Below are 12,299 nucleotides of genomic sequence, written 5' to 3'. Positions count from 1 at the left end.
CGTCGGGTTGAAGGACTTGGAGGGGTCGCGATGTCGGTGTTCAGGTGAGTGATGGGTGCATGAGTGCAAAGGTAAGTGTGTTTGGTGTGTCTAAAGTGTGTAAAGAACTTTTACTTACCTTAACAGCCTTTCTTCCTGCGTCGGGAGCGCATCACTCAGCCGGCACTTAAAGCTGAATGGCTGCGATCTGTGAAAAGTGACAGCCTTCAGCTTTGAGTGCTGCTGAGAGTTCTAACTGAGTCTGTGCAGAAGGGTTCATGTTAGAACTCAGACTGTCAGTGTTTGGCAGCTTCAAACAGCTGTGAAACACTGATATTTCATCTGTCAAGAACTCTTGACAGATGAAATTGCAGTCTGTGACATCACCTGTTGCCGGGTGGCCCTTAATTGGCCTGCTGAGCCCGCTGGGTGGGCTCAACAAGGTCAATCAAGGGAAAATTGCGCGGATTGGCCGGACGTCGATGTAGGCGGGTCTAAAACCCGAAAGTTGTAGTCCCGCCTTCTTCCCGACAGCTTCGGGAAAATCGACCCCCTTGTGTTTCTACTGTGAGTGATGATGACCCCAAATAAGATTCCTAAAGAATTTACAATTAATTACTTTGAATATTTTACTAATTCTTTTACTTAAAAAAATTCATCTTGGTTCATAGCTGCTATCAGTTTAAGTTCCATAGCTGGTACCTCACTCAAGGGGCCAATCCGGACACTAAAGCCTAAACAGTGAGTTCAACCATGGGACACCACAACTGAACCTGACCCTGTCCTTACTTGAGGTTCACACGGGCACATCTTCCAGCAAGAGCCAGTGGAGAGTGATCAGCAATAAGACTGCAGACTGATACCAATTGTAGAGTCTATTTTACCACCCCAACTAACTCAACATGGACCTGAATTTGACATGGGACCCTCTTGACTTGCACAGCCATCAGGAAAGCTTTATGGCCCGATTTTAACTCGGGTTGTGAGTGCAGGTGAAGGGGGCCGGGAAATTGACAAGCTCACAAGGCCGTCCAGGCATGAGGCCAGGGCCATTTTAACCACCGGGCCTTATTACATTCCTGGAGCCAAATCTCCCACCTGAGGCAGCAGGTATCACTACCTGGCCGATGGGCAGGAGTGGGATTTTGGGTGACAGGAGGCCACTGTCGGGGACACAAATGAACGGTTCCCAGCATTAGGGCTAAGTCGTCAAGGGAAGAGTCGGTCGAGGGCGATCATGGTTGGGAGAGAGGGGTCGGGGCGGGGGGGGGGGTGGATTTGGAGGCTGGCGAGCTTAGAGTAGGGGGAGGCCCAAGGTTTCCTTCTGGAAGCATGAGGTGCAACTCTGCTCCTCCTGGTCCACAAGGAAACCATGAAACATTTTTAAAAACTTACTTTGTTGTGCCTCTTCTGGCCCAGGATCCAGTTGGTGACAGCTTCCCCTGGTGAGGTTGGCTCCGTGCGCAACATGCACAGCCCAGCGTTAAAGAAGCGTTGGGATACAAAGGATGTCATCGGAACCCAACTTTTGAATATTTATGAGGCTTTCGCCTGCCTCCGGCGAGCACCTCACACGCCTCCCGAAATCTGGGGTTAAAATAGTGGCCTATGGGAGTGCGCAGTGATCGGGGAGGTAAGAACTGCGCCCCACATGCCCGGATCCCATCAGGCACAGGGATTGTATTTGGGGCTTTAAACTTCTACACATCAGCAGAAGTTTACTTTGTAAAATAATTGCACAGTGAGATCATGTTTATCTAAACAGTTCTGAAAACACCTCAGTTTGGATAACTGGATAACTAACTGTGTATAAATCCTATTGCGTAACTGTATCAATTAACATTACTTCAATATGGAAAACTGATATATAATACGATAAAATAATTATACATGTAGGGTATGTTGGAAGGTCTAGTAACCAGTCAAACTGGAAAAAGAACTTACATTTATATTTCACTCTATTACATTCTTGGGATATCCCAAAGCACTTTGCAATCAATTAATTACTTTTTGAAGTGAAGTCACTGTTATTGCATAGCCAAATGTGGTGGCCAATTTATGCACAGCAACGTCCCACAAACAGGAAATGAATGAGTGATTAAAACCCACCTGCTTGATCAACATTTGGTCACCCTTACTAATCCCTCCTTTAGCTCGGTATCAAGTTATTTTTGTGCCTTTGTGAAGCACCTTAGGATGTTTTTCTATGTTAAAGATGGGGCCATAGTTTAACACCTCATCTGAAAAATGGTACCTCTGACAATGCAGCATGCCCATGATTCTGCACACATGTCAGCTGTCCTGGGCCTTGAAGATACAACTCTCTGAGTCAAAAACCAGAGTGCTGCCAATGAGGCCAAGCTAGCACTTAAGTCAGCATTCAGATAAACAAGACCCTACTGTATATAGATGATAGCAAACTTTACTTTAATCCCTTGTTCAAAAATTAACAAAATAAACTACATGTCCTGTCAAGTGATCCAACACATACCCTCAAGCCCTAGTCCTATAATCAGTAATAATTCTCCCATCACATATTACCAGTTCTTCAATAACAATGCAAAAGTCACATTAGGTAACAGCATGAGAATTTTTAAAACATTTTTAGAAACAAAGTTTAAAACAGAAATTAGCTGTTTTATCAATATTACTTTAAGATATATGAAAGTAACACAGTGCTCCAATCTTGGAGTTCAAGGGGATGTGGAAGCTACCACTCAAGCTATGCTTGTTTTAAGAAGGGAACTAGCTCGTGAGTCACTTCAAGGGCTCCATCTTCTGTGCAACTAGCCCCGAGGAGATGTTTGAAAAAAAAATGGCTGTTCAACTCCATTTTAGAAACAGGGGAACTGCAAACATCACAGAGCGTAGTCACTATCTTATTGAAATAACATTTCTCCTTTAAATTGTATTTAATAAATATAACAACAGCTCATTTAAGGAACCCATAGCACCGAGCATGTGGCTGCTTGACAAAGCAGGCTCTATTTTGCTTGATGACTGGCGATCTGAAGTACGGATGACTCATCAGTGAATTCCCAGCATTTTAACTGATCTCGCCAGTAACGAAAGAAAGTTACTGATAAAGTACTGAAGGTTTTCCACAAAATTATTCTTTTTAAATCACTTTCAAATTGATCGAATAAATTACTTCTCAACATTACCTGCCCCTAAAGCACACACACAACTCATTAGCAAACTTTCCAAATATATCCACAACTCCTTGTCTGTAATCTCACCAACAACTGAAGCTTCTGACTATACACAATACAAGTGTCACAGAACAATCTTTCCAGATAAGTATCACTTAATTTTTTTTTACCAGGAAATTACTCGAAGAGACTACACACTTACCTAAAATGCATGCGTCTCCTTCGTAAACTTCCCCATAGCAGCATGGTTCTCTTTTTTTCATTTATCTCACTGGTAATGAGATACCACACAGAATTTTTTTTCCCCAACCCTGGCTAAGGTGTAACTACACCAACCTTCTGCTTATTTAGATCAATATTAAATACCAAAATTATTACTTTATCATTACATGTAATCAACTTTCACCACACTGAGCCAATTACTGTACTTTCTGAGTAGTGAATGGGTTTCCTAATCTAAATTCTAATCACCCTGTCATTCACAACAGACTTAGTAATGCTTCACTAGCACAGTATTCACATGCAAAACACTCTAAATAGGCCAATTACAATCCATCTCCTGTTCTTCAGTTAACCCGCTGAGAACTGAAGGACTACTGCAGCAGCCAGGCGCTAAATAATAAAAAAAAGAGGAGCTCTTTTGTAAATTAGAGAACATGTCTATATGCCTGAATTTCTTTCACAGAGTGCAACATAGCAACGCCTACTGTCTCGGTCGAAAGAGACGGAGGACACACCAAAGGGAGCATGGTAGACAACTCCTACGAAGCGGAAAATAAATCAGTTCACAAACACATTTTGTTGATAGCTCAACTTTTACTTATAATGAAAAGAAATGATAGATTAGTTATGAAGCAATTATTTTTGTTTATTGTTGCTTCATTTTGGGGGAAGATCAGAGCAATGCAGAAGTACACAGTTTCAGTAACAATCAAGTTATTTAGGCTCCAAGAAAAACAGGATTTTCTGAATTCTAACTTGTCTGGTTGAAATGATAAATTCTGTGACCTGAGCAAAAGTAAAGTTCACATCTCAGAATTTAAAGCTGAAATTCGCATTACTATATGTGCATATTGAATCCATAACCTAAAAAATCCATTTAATTTTGTGATGGTTACTACCTAGGTTGTAAAATGTCATATCTGGCTCTGCTCTCCTCCCCAAACAGTGTCTGTGTTGTTATATTGTAAATATATTACAAGTACTGTTTGACATCAGAACCTGCTTTCAGGGTGGCATAATTCGTACTGTTTCATATTTCTACCACTTCAGCCATTCAACCATCTCCACTGTTACAGAACATGCTATTACCTCGTGTGTGTGTGTGTGTGTGTGTGTGTGTGTGTGCGCGCACGCAGTTTCCTACCCCCTCCCTTTGTTCTATTCTTTTTTATATGCTTATCTTCTGTAAATGTTCCAGTTCTGATAAAAATAAGAACAGGAGTAGGCCATTCAGCCCCTTGACCCTGTTCTGTCATTCAATTAGATCAAGGCTGATCTGTAACTCAACTCCTTTTACCCACCTTTGTTCCATATCTTTTGATACCCTTACCCAATAAAAATCTATCAATCTCTATCAAGTCTTGAAAATTTCAATTGACCCAGCATCCACAGCCTTTTGGTGGAGAGAATTCCTGGTTGCCACTACACTTTGTGGAAAAAACTGGTTTCACACCTGATGGCCTAAATGGTTCACTCCACAAGTGCTGACTAACCTGCTAAATGCTTCCAGCATATTCTGTTGCTGCTGTAGAGCTACCTTGCTCTACTCCATCACTTTATAAGTTGGGAAAAGCAGAGCCGTGAGCACGCTTACCCAAACGTGCACAGCCCCCAACTTTAGGTGAATTTACTGATGATAATAAGAGCCAACAGCTCATTGGTTCTTGTCTAAGATGGAAAACGTAAACCAGTCTACGGCTGTTTTTTTTAAACTTTCGGCGGTTGTAGTTATGCAAGCAACCAGTAGACTCGGTTAGTATTCTCTTGAGTATCGAAGATTAAGGGGTGATCTAATTGAGGTGATTAAGGTAGTTGATAGGGTGGATAGAGAGAAACTATTTCCTCTGGTGGGAGAGCCCAGAACAAGGGGGCAGAACCTTAAAATTAGAGCTCGGCCATTCAGGGGTGAGGTCAGGAAGCACTTTTTCACACAAAGGGTAGTGGAAATCTGGAACTCTCTCCCCCAAAAAGCTGTTGACGCTGGGGGTCAATTGGAAATTTCAAAACTGAGGTTTGATAGATTTTTGTTCGGCAAAAGTATTAAGGGATTACGGAACTAAGGTGGGTAAATAGACTTAAGATACGGATCAGCCATAATCTAATTGACTGGCGGGCGGGACAGGCTCGAGGGGCTGAATGGCCTACTCCTGTTCCTATGTTCCAGTAAGGAACTGAAGCAGTGCAAGGCTGCCAGGTGTTCTCCCACCTATTGTAAAACACCAGTTCAGTTGCAGTTCATTTTGACATTGATGCAACATGGAAACTATTTTCTAGCAATGCAACTATGAAGTATAACCACACTACCTTTGATCAACTTTAACAAATGGAGGTGGGAAGAAGGAAATGGCTTCTTTCTTTCATCCATTCCCTCTCTCAAGAAAGACTGGATAATGGTGATATGGACATAACTACAGAATAGAAAACTACTGGTCACTGCTCAGGCCACTATATGTGAACAATTCTGTTTTTATTTCAAAATGTTATTGATCTAAATTAATTCAATTATTGGCAACTTAGGTACAGTAACAAAACACTACTGATTAATTTATAAACCGTTGCTAACAGTAACTGCGCCTATCAATTTCCCAACCTTTTCAGTTTTGAATCGGATCACGAGAAAAGTCAATGTCTCAATACGTCTGTTTTATTGATTTTAGAATAAAATGCCGATCACTGATAATTATATATGTATATATTTTTTTCAAGTATTTCCTGCTGTAGATGTGATTTTTATCAATCCTGCTTCAGCATCACCTACAGAACAGTTTATCAAATCCACGTTCAAATCTGCATTCTCGTCAAATAACCAGCTGACTCCGACTGTTTAAGGCTTATGTTCTGTCGTCAGTGGTACAAAGTTCACAGGGCCTCTACTTCATTCAACCAATTATTCCATTAGGAGGATTTTAACTCTTCATTGCAGCTAATGAATGTGTTTGCATGGCATGTTAATGAAATCAAACTGCAACATAAATTTCAGGGAAAGTAATCTGTTCCACCTGTAAGATATGCTTAGATGAAAATCATTTATTTTTGAAAATCAGAAAAGGGAAGAGGGGCAAGACAGAGAGAGAGAGAGAAGGATAGATATGAACACCGCAGGGAAAGTCAGCATTGAAACAGTAGAAGATAAATTGTCTTTTTCTCCGGGAGTAATGTGAAGAAACCAGCCTGTTTGGGAAGGGAAGAATGTTGCTCCTCAGTACTGTGCATTAGAAAGTTAAGAAGTACAGTACACAGCTACATATATCACTAAATCAAACCTCTAGGAAGAAACTTAAAAAATTACTAAAATCGTATACTGCCAGGTTCTGAAGAATGGCAAGTCAAAGAGCAGAAGTCAGCAATTCAATTACACAAATTGCCTATAATGAAACAGATCTGAAACGGTTCATTCCTTCCCCACTCTTAACGATAGGTTGTCACATGTCTCGCCTCCATTTTCATTGCATGACATTCAGAAGCAAGTTTGAATTCCCTCCCTCTTTCCATCTACCCCACCACGTAACTATAGAGTTATGTCTGAAATGTAACATGAAATGGAAAGTGAATTAATATTGTCTTATTAGAGAGGTGATAAATTTGTTGCTCATCAAAGTGAAGGATATTAACTCTGAGAAATAAAAAGAAAAAGACTTGCATTTACATAGCAGCTTATCATATCTCTCTCTACTATCTAAAGAGCTTCAGGCACGATGTACCACCTTGAAATGTAGTAAATGTGGCAGCCATATTGCATACAGCATGATCCCACAAACACTAATGTAATAACTGATCAGTTTAATTTGTTTTTGGTAGTGTTGACTGAGGCAGGATTGCTGGGCAAGCTCCCTGCTCTGAAATAGTGCCATGGAATTTTTAATACCAGTAGATAGGCTGCATTGCAACAAGACTCCCTAACCTCTAGGTGCCCTCCATGCAGTCTTCTGGAAGAGGTGAAAAACCAAATCAAAAACCAAGGCCAATTAGGGGAAAAAAACTAGAAAATTCCTCTCCGATCCCTCTAAGTGATTGAAACTAGTCCAGGTGACCACATTAACCCTAGTTGGCAGCTACCTCTTGTATGATACGATCTCCACCCCAGCCAGGAACCAGTCCAGCTGTCTCTCCAAGGTACACAGTGAGTCAGCGTTCACTGCACAAGTAAGCAACTAGTTCTCTGGGAAAAGAAGACCCGCCTAAACATCTAACCTATTTCTTCCCTTTAAGAAGAATACTTAAGAAGACTGCCTCACTTACAAGCAATGTACTTATAATGGGAAGTAGATACCCTCTTGCAACTCCTATAGTTACAATTTTTTCTCCAGCTGTGCCTGTATATTACCTAATTAACTGCTGGAGTAGTGACATTACAAAATACAAGAAACCGGAAAGGGGGATGAGGCAACACCCCCTCAGCTGCCTAGAAGATACACAACTATAAAGACTAACAAGCACCCAATTTGATCCCCAGTTTGTGCTGAGTTTGCTAATCTCATCCAGAACATCAGTACCAATGCTACAAATGGCCTTACCATCCCTGGGCTGGGAGCCAGAGCCAGGGCTAGGGAAGGGGCAAGGTGAAAGGGGGAAAAATTGCTAACCAGTGTTTCATATTGGAAACTACATGCATGTAAACACCAAGTGAAGATCGAAGTGGCTTTGGTTTGTTCCCTAGGGTCAAATAGCCTGTTGACCAACATGCTCAAAGTTCACACATGAACAAATACCACCGAAGTGAAGTGCCAGAGGACGAAGATACCCATGGAACCATACTCTTGCATAATCAGTGCCTTAGGAGAGAAGGTGCAAGAACAGGGAAGACAAGGTGACAAGACATGGATTGTGTCTACCAGGAAGTAGTTATCGTGCTACTATTCCTCCAAAGTGACTAGGGAGCTCCCCTTCCCTCCTAAAATCTGCAACGACCAGTTTTGGTTGTGGTTGGCTGAAGATGCATTGAAACTAAGTAAAGTATTGATCATGAAAAGTGAAAGGCTGCTCCCCATAATTACAAGCAAGTTTTAACTCACTGTTTTCCGCTCATCCCCCTGTGTAACATCACGTTACTGTTTCCTATTTGCTTTGTTTAAAAATAACAGCAATTTCTCCAACAGATGCAAAGTAGCATTCACAAAGGGAATATACCTAAATAACTGGGTGGAGTTTTAAAACTCTGAATATAGGAGACACAAAGAGGGAAGTACTTTATATCGCAATTACTTCCCTCTTTAAGGTTAGAGTATTTTTTAATCAAATAAAAGAAAAAAAGCATACACTGGTACAGTTCTACTTTATTTTTAAAAAACACAGCGCTTAAAGAGGAGCATACACTGATGTAATGAGTGTCAACGTAAGTGTAGATATCACCACATCAGTTTTACACACATTTTAGTCATTGATCATTAAGTTTAAATGCATTTGAAATTGCCATGACCTGGTAAACCAGCTTAAAGTTATCAAGATGACAACCTACGTTAATGGAAAGAGAACAAAATATTACACTTCCACCAAAGTCGGGGAAAAGATAAATGGTTCCGTTAATCAATGCGCTGGTTTGCAACTGTATTTTATTGTTTTTATTGCAAATTCCTCCTCTTCTTTACTAAAGCAACTGACCCTTGCTATGATGGCAGTCTACAGAGGCCAGCAGCCCTCCACTACCTCACCTTCATGTGTGAGCCTAGTCAATGGAGAATAATGAGGCTATTTGACTGCAGACAACATTATAGTTGGCCCCCCTGTTCAGTTCTCACCCAACATCAACACAGTTGAACTTTCGATTGAGGCCCCTGGATGAAAATCGGAAGCAGCTGATTTTTCCCATCTGTAGCCTTGTGGTAACAAGTCCAATAGCAGCACCTCAAATGCTGCCTCGTCTAAGATCAGCAAACTATATAAAACTTGGACCTTTTCTGTTGTCTACAGCTTAGCCTCACACTGGGCAGTACATTAACCAACTGAACCACCAAAATGGCAAGCTTTTCAGTTCAAATATCTGTTATAAGTCTACTAGTCCTTCCAATGGTTTTTTTTAAGCAGTTATGTCATGTGACAGCCAATACAATATATAGGCTTCTGGAGATTGTATTATAACAAAGATGAACTATTCCTAGTCTCCCCTTTTTCTGACTAAGACCTTGGGTACAATGACATGGATTAAGCTGACAGTCGCTGAATCTATCTCCGGGCAAGACGTCCAGCTGTGTTTCATTAAAAGAGCTTCTGTTCAGTTCATCTACTTAAAAAAACAGGCTTTGCAATAACAGGAAAAGTGAGCAATGATCAAAGAACTTCCAGGTTCTGAAGTAAGAGAATTAAAATCATCCAGACTGTTAAGAGTTGAATGACATGGTTGTAAAAGTTCTTGAGGTGACAGGTCAGTGCTTAAGGACAATCAACACTTCTCAGCATGCTCATTTTGTAGGGGAAACCTGCATCTGATAGATAAAACTTGCTTTTCATGTTTTGATTGTATTAACGGGATGAGTCGTGTGTTAAAGGGCCACAATGTCATTACAAATCAGCATGTAGTTGAACAGGCTGACCCTTTCTCCCGCTTTCAGAATTCTCGTTCTACCTGGACCCCTTCCTCTGGCCTCTTACCCTCTCTAGATCTTTTCATTGCTAACTGCCGCCGTGACATCGGCTGTTTCCATTTCTCTGCTCCCCTCACTCACTCCAACCTACCTCACTCTGAACTTGCAGCACTCCATTCTCTCAGATCCAACCCCGACATTGTCATTAAACCTGCTGACAAGGGTGGTGCTGTTGTTGTTTGGCGAACCGACCTCTACCTAGCGGAAGCTGAACGCCAAGTCTCCGACACCTCCTCCTACCTCCGCCTGGACCATGATCCCACTACCAAACATCAAACCACCGTTTCCAAGACTGTCACTGACCTCATCTCCTCTGGAGATCTTCCCCCCACGGCCGCCAACCTCATAGTTCTCCAACCCCGCACAGCCCGCTTCTACCTCCTTCCCAAGATCCACAAACAGGACTGCCCTGGTAGACCCATCATTTCAGCCTGTTCTTGCCCCACGGAACTTATCTCTTCCTATCTCGACTCTATCTTTTCTCCCCTTGTCCAGTCTCTTCCCACCCAAATCCGCGACTCTTCCGACGCCCTCCGCCACTTTAACAGTTTCCAGTTTCCTGGTCCCAATCGCCTCCTTATCACCATGGACGTACAATCCCTCTACACCTCCAGCTCCCACCAGGATGGCCCGAGGGCGCTCCGCTTCTTCCTTGAAAAGAGGCCCGACCAGTCCCCATCCACCACTACCCTCCTCCGCCTGGCTGAACTTGTTCCCACATTGAACAACTTCTCCTTTGACTCCACTCATTTCCTCTAAATTAAAGGTGTTGCTATGGGTACCCACATGGGTCCTAGCTATGCCTGCCTTTTCGTGGGATATGTGGAACACTCTTTGTCCCAGTCCTACTCGGGTCCCCTCCCTCACCTCTTTTTCCGGTACATTGATGACTGTATCAGTGCCGTTTCCTGCTCTCACCCTGAACTAGACAATTTAATTCACTTTGCTTCTAATTTCCACCCTTCCCTCACCTTCACTTAGTCCATCTCCGACTCTTCCCTTCCCTTCCTCGACTTCTCCGTCTCCATCTCTGGGGATAGGTTATTGACCAACATTCACTACAAGCCCACTGACTCCCACAGCTACCTGGACTACACTTCCTCCCACCCCACCTCCTGTAAGGACTCTATTCCATTCTCCCAGTTTCTCCGTCTCCGCCACATCTGCTCTGACGATGCCACCTTCCACACCAGTGCTTCCAACATGTCTTCCTTTTTCCTCAACCGAGGATTCCCCTCTACCGTGGTTGACACGGCCCTCGGCCGTGTCCGTTCTATCACCGCACTTCTGCCCTCACCCCTGCCCTTCCCTCCCGGAACCACGATAGGGTTCCCCTTGTCCTCACCGGTCACCCCACCAGCCTCCACATTCAACGGATCATCCTCCGCCATTTCTACCACCTCCAACGTGATCCCACCATCAAACGCATCTTCCCCTCCCCTTTCAGCATTCTGTAGGGCCCACTCCCTCCGAGACACCCTAGTCTACTCCTCTATCACCCCCAGCACCCCTACCCCTTCGCCCGGCACCTTCCCGTGCAAGCGCAGGAGATGCAACACCTGCCCTTATACCTCCCCCCTTCCCACTGTTCAAGGCCCCAAACATCCCTTCCAGGTGAAACAGTGATTTACTTGTACTTCTTGCAATCTAGTATACTGTATTCGCTGCTCACGATGTGGTCTCCTCTACATTGGGGAGACCAAACGCAGATTGGGTGACCGCTTTGCGGAACACCTTCGTTCAGTCCGTAAGGGTGACCCCGAGCTTCCGGTCACCTGTCATTTCAATTCACCGCTCCATTCCCACTCAGACCTCACCGTCCTTGGCCTCTTGCATTGTTCCCCGGAAGCTCAGCGTAAGCTCGAGGAACAGCACCTCATCTCCCGATTAGGCACTTTACAGCCTTCCGGACTCAATATCGAGTTCAACAATTTCAGATCATAATCCCGGCCTCTATCATATTTTTATATATTTTTTACCCACACTTTTGGTTTGTGCCTTTTCCTTTTTTTTCCTCTCCCACATGGCAGCTGTCTTTCATTCTGCCAGCGCATTTCACACTTCATCTAGAGCCATCCTTTGTTTCTTTACTTGTCCTATTACCATCTCGTCTCGCCTTGAATATCTCTTAGTGTCTCCTCACCCCTCCCAGACCTTCCCTTTGGTTCTTTCATCCCCTCCCCCATTTCCCAGCCCCCAAACTTGCTTCTCAATCTGTTTCATTTCCTGCTTTTTTTCTCAGTTCTGACGAAGGGTCTTCGACCTGAAACGTTGACTCTGTTTCTCTCTCCACGGATGTTGCCTGGCCTGCTGAGTTTTTTCAGCGTTTTCTGTTGTTGTTTCGGATTTCCAGCATCCGCAGTATTTT

General features: G+C 43.2%; 1 protein-coding gene across 11 annotated transcripts in view; it reads right to left on the bottom strand.

The window, feature by feature from the left end:
- The window catches only part of tcf4 (transcription factor 4), a 679,628-nt gene that overhangs the window by 267,138 nt on the left and 400,191 nt on the right, over positions 1-12,299 (bottom strand). The window contains exon 1 of one of the 11 annotated variants that reach the window (XM_085974614.1): positions 3,334-3,564. The exons of the other annotated variants lie outside the window; for them this stretch is intronic. The gene's annotated coding sequence lies outside the window, so the exon portion shown is untranslated. Of the gene's footprint in view, positions 1-3,333; positions 3,565-12,299 lie in introns of those variants that run through there. 11 annotated transcript variants of the gene reach the window in all.

This window comes from Somniosus microcephalus, chromosome 2, assembly GCF_052327205.1.
Source record: "Somniosus microcephalus isolate GS21.2 chromosome 2, FLI_Smic_1.0, whole genome shotgun sequence".
Classification (NCBI taxonomy): domain Eukaryota; kingdom Metazoa; phylum Chordata; class Chondrichthyes; order Squaliformes; family Somniosidae; genus Somniosus; species Somniosus microcephalus.
The sequence above is the reverse complement of the archived record's forward strand: the minus strand, read 5'-3'. Positions and strand labels throughout refer to the sequence as shown.